This window comes from Octopus bimaculoides, chromosome 23, assembly GCF_046866305.1.
Source record: "Octopus bimaculoides isolate indiv1 chromosome 23, ASM4686630v1, whole genome shotgun sequence".
In the NCBI taxonomy this organism is placed as follows: domain Eukaryota; kingdom Metazoa; phylum Mollusca; class Cephalopoda; order Octopoda; family Octopodidae; genus Octopus; species Octopus bimaculoides.
The window spans coordinates 35,674,329-35,679,328 of NC_142950.1; the positions used below are offsets into that span (position 1 = coordinate 35,674,329).

The 5,000-nt window shown below is 31.6% G+C and overlaps 1 protein-coding gene across 5 annotated transcripts in view; it reads left to right on the forward strand.

Annotated features, from left to right (window-relative positions):
* The window catches only part of LOC106878307 (uncharacterized), a 154,438-nt gene that overhangs the window by 62,433 nt on the left and 87,005 nt on the right, over positions 1–5,000 (forward strand). The gene's annotated exons all lie outside the window — the stretch shown is intronic.

The window sequence follows — 5,000 nt, forward strand, 5'->3', positions numbered from 1 at the left end:
ATATATATATATATATATATATATATATATACATGCATACATACGTTCATACATACATACATATATATTCATTTTTTGTGTGTGTATATATATGCATGTTTTTGTATGTGTGTATATACGTATGTCTTTGTGTGTGTGTATGCATGTAGTAGATGTGTTTACATACGCATTTTATAATTTAATACTAGCTAGTCTTCTTCGTAATATATGCTAACAACAGACATATATACATACATACATATATATGTTTATATATATGTATATATATATATATATATATATATATATATATATATATATATATATATATATATATATATATATATATATATATATATATATATAACTTGGTGTTATTCTGGTTTATTTAAGTCAAACTATTGCCTAAACTTCAACCTCTGCCCAAACCCTAAACAAAACCCTTAACCGAACCCTATTTTGTATTATCATTTTTAGTGTTAGTTTTACTTTTTTTAAATTCTTCTACTAGTTGACGGTTCGTAATTTATCACTTCATCATCACATAAGTTTTTTTTTCGCTGTTGTTTCGTTTACTGTTCTTATCACTTGGAATGCTATATGTCCGTGTCGTGGATTATAAAGTTTGCTTCTTGCCGTATTGTAGTTGCTACTGCTTGCTTCTCTTCAAATTGATATTTTGTTCCATGTCCATTGCTAACTTCTTTATTTCTATTAAATATAAATTTACACAATTCGATAATATACATATCGTATTTATTTGAATACGAAACTAAACATGGTATCGCCTGCATTACCTGTGGCCCCTATAAATGTAAAGTCAAGAGAAAATATTTAGGAAACGAGAGTTTCCGTTACTTTTTCAGCCATGTTTCGTTGTATCTCTCTCCTTTCTCTTTTATATCGCCACATTCTATTTCGATTTCTCAATTTTTTCGACACAACACTTCAATCTGTCTCTCTCTCCCTCTTTCTTTCCCTCACACACACACATACACACATTCGTTTCCTTTCTCTTTCCCTTTTTTCTCTCTCTCACTCTGTTTCATCATCTCTACATATTCTTCTGTTTTCCCATTATGTACATGTTTCCTTGGTAACTATTCAACCTCATAGTAGAAGCCAAACCAAATTATTTATAGGATTTTTTCTACATGTAAAAAGCATCAAGCCATCGGTAGACTTGGCAAGACTGATGTTTGCTGATGAGGTCTAATACATCGAAACATCTAATACATCGAAACATAGCTACAGTTACTGTCCTTTGTTAGAAATTGCTGCTAGGTTCCAGAGAATATGTAGGATAAAATCATAATTAATTGATTCTCCTGTATTTCCTTCTACCCAAAGCCAAGAACTTTTCAGCACCCCTCGTATATATTCATATCTATCTATCTATCTGTCTATCTATCTATCTATCTATCTATCTATCTATCTACCTTGCTCTTTCTCTCTCTCTCTCTCTCTCTCTCTCTCTCTCTCTCTCTCTCTCTCTCTCTCTCTCTCTCTCTGTATGTGTATGTGGGGTGTGCATAAATATATGTATGAACATTTACATACATATACATGTGTGTGTGTGTGTGTGTGAAGAATAATTTTATGGGCATATTATTACTAAGACAGCAAGAATGAAAAGTCAAACAATCAAGATGAACTCCGTTAACATTTAGAACACGAAACCAAAAAGTCACGCTGACATTGTGAAAGACATTTGTTAGTGGTCTTGATTATTGCTTCCAGGTAGGACGGCCGTTATAATGCCAGGAACGTTAATGAATTGGAAAAAATCCAAAGATTCATCACAAAGAAAACGATTTCTATGCAGCAACTGAACTGCTGGGCAAGCTTGGATGCTTTAAGAGTCCTCTCTGTGAAGCGAGGAAATAAAAGATATGGAGAATTATATATAGAAGACCTTATCAGCATTACCACTTTGACATCGAAAATTATATAAATCCAAGTATTAGATGGCACTGTAAATTAGCTAAACTTCTGTGGTCTGTCGCGGAGTTAGAACCAGTTAAAACCGGATACAGTACAGTAATAACTTTGTGTTTAAAGAATCACAATTTTTCATAAATTTCTGCGAAACATAATAGATTTACATGGTGTGCATACACAGCAATATTTTAAAATAATAATTAGGTAATTTATTATACGTGGTTTCGGAGTTCCGTAGGAATGTACATCTGAACAAGGGATAAACATACGGGAAGGGTATCGAGAAAGATATCTACAAATGTCAAATATAAATGGGCATACATAGGAATATATATATATAGTTGGAGGCCCAAACTTATGAGTTTTTTGACAGGGCTTAGAAAACTGCAATAAGTGTGTGAATCTGAGCGAGGAATATGTTGAGTAAAATCACAATTAACTGATCCTCCTGTATTTTCTTTAACCTAAAGCCAGGAACCAATCGTATGTATACATACATACATACATACATACATACATACATACCTATATATATATATATATATATATATATATATATATATATATATATATATATATATATATTTATATACATACATATATATAGAGATATATATATAAATATATATGCACATATATATATATATATATATATATATATATGTGTGTGTGTGTGTGTGTGTGTGTGTGTGTGTGTGTGTGTGTGTGTGTGTGTGTGTGTGTGTGTGTTTGTGTATGATATTAAGTTACTCGATGTTTAGTTACTCAGCACGTTAAATTATATTGAAAACAGAGAAAAATGGAATGAAACATTTATAAGAACAGAATTTTCAAATGTCCAACCGGTTTCACTTTTTTAATTATTCCCATGGTTTTGTAATTAAATCTTGTTAAAACGTTCATAAGTTGAAGTTGTTAACTGTTACACTGAGGTTGATCAATAAAATATTCAACGGTCTTTAATTAGCAAATATGATAAATATAATTGATTAAATCTCAACTCATTGAATATTTATACATATTAAATGACGCTGATATTTTACAGTGAATGCAATCTCTGCTTCGTCTCTTTTACTACATTCGCTTCTTTAAGAACGTTACATTTTCTCCAATGTAATTCTCTGCGCATCCTGAACATGTCATTACATAAATTAGATTTCTTGACTCACAGGTAAATCTCACTCTTTACATAATAAATTCGTCCTTTGAACTATTTAAAATATATTCTTCCATTGGAGCATCGACAATGGTTAACTGTTGGTTCCGTTGTCATTCGATATAATTTGGAGCTTGTTAAGATTCTCGGAAATCCACCTTTGTGTATAATATGTGCTCGTAGAAACCAGTTTTCCAGTATCGGAACCTTCTGAAGAATATTATTATTAAAGTTTCAATGTTTCTAGGATTGTAGTTATAGACATACGTTAGCATTTTCAATTCGCGTACTGATTTGCTTTGTTCATTATTTTTACTTATTAAAAACAGCAGTTGTTTTGGATCGTTGTATCCTATCTTCTGTTAAGAATAGTGGATTATATCTGTCATGGAGCATGTCTTTCACTTCTTGAAGTGGAATATATCTATATCTATATCTATATATATATATATATATATATATATATATATATATATATATATATATATATATATATATATATATATATATATATATATATATATATATATATATATATATATATATATATATATATATATACGGAGCAAATAATTCACGAGAAAATATTTGTGAAAATATTGACTCTATTATGATCTAGTGCAACAATTTAAAAAATGCTAATAACAGAGTTCTGACTGTTATTTCCAGCACGTAGACATACTTAGTATGCCTTTTGATTAATTTTAATCTTTCAGCTATATATATATATATATATATATATATATATATATATATATATATATATATATATATATATATTTATATACACACATACACACACACACGTGCACTTATCTCACCGGTTTTGAGTTCCTCGTAATGGTAACAACAGCATTATCATCACTACCACTACTACTGCTGCTGCTGCCACCACTACCACCACTGATACATCCATACCCAACACAGCCCCTTGTTTACCCCCACTCCTACCCTTCCCCCCACCACCACTGTGATATATCAGTCAATAAATCAATCAGTATGTAATTGGAACATAGAACAGACCGAGAAAAACAATTTCCGGTATGTATGTATATATACATACACATTATATATATATATATATATGTATGTTTGTACTATGTGTGTGTGTGTGAGTGCGTGCGTGCGTGTGTGTGTGTGTCTGGATATAAATTACAATTCTAATCCATAATTGGATCACGTTTGGATCGTCTCTGTATGTAATTTCATCCCGATACTCCATCGCATCCTTCCCGCACGCTTGCATTCGCAACACACACACACACACACACACACACACACACACACACACACACACACACACGTCGTTGTTTCGAGTCAGCCGAGCTTATAATTAAAGGCTTCCCAACAGTGACCATCCGGCTTATTATTTAAACACGCTTTATCATTGACTACGTTATCCAATTCTCTGGCAAAGCAACCAATAGATTAATGAATAAAACTCGGCAACAGAAGAATGGAAGAAGCAAATACGAAACGCATTGTGACTAACGCTTTAGAAGTTAAGATGGCGCTCGGTCATTTCTTCAAAGCGGAACGCGGAACGAAATCCGTCAGGCGGGTCTCTGACACGATGTGAAAGAGAAGCCATAATTATGTCGTTGACAATTCATGACGAACGCATGTCATTAAACATGTCCTTCTAGGAAGATATATATATATATATATGTATGTGTGTGTGTGTGTGTGTGTGTGTGTGTAGAAGGTTAGAAAGGAACACAGGAGTTGATATATATTTAGAAAAAAAGTAAGGTAGAAAATGCTAAAATAATTTTATAAAAAACATTTCAGTACCGGTTTCGGCCATTTGAGATTTTTTCAACTGTAAGTATGGAAAACAATTAAATTTTGGGAAAATTAAATGAAAAATTTTTTAAAGAATATTTGCATGGTATTCAAATACAGGAGGCATTTTCCTTGTTTC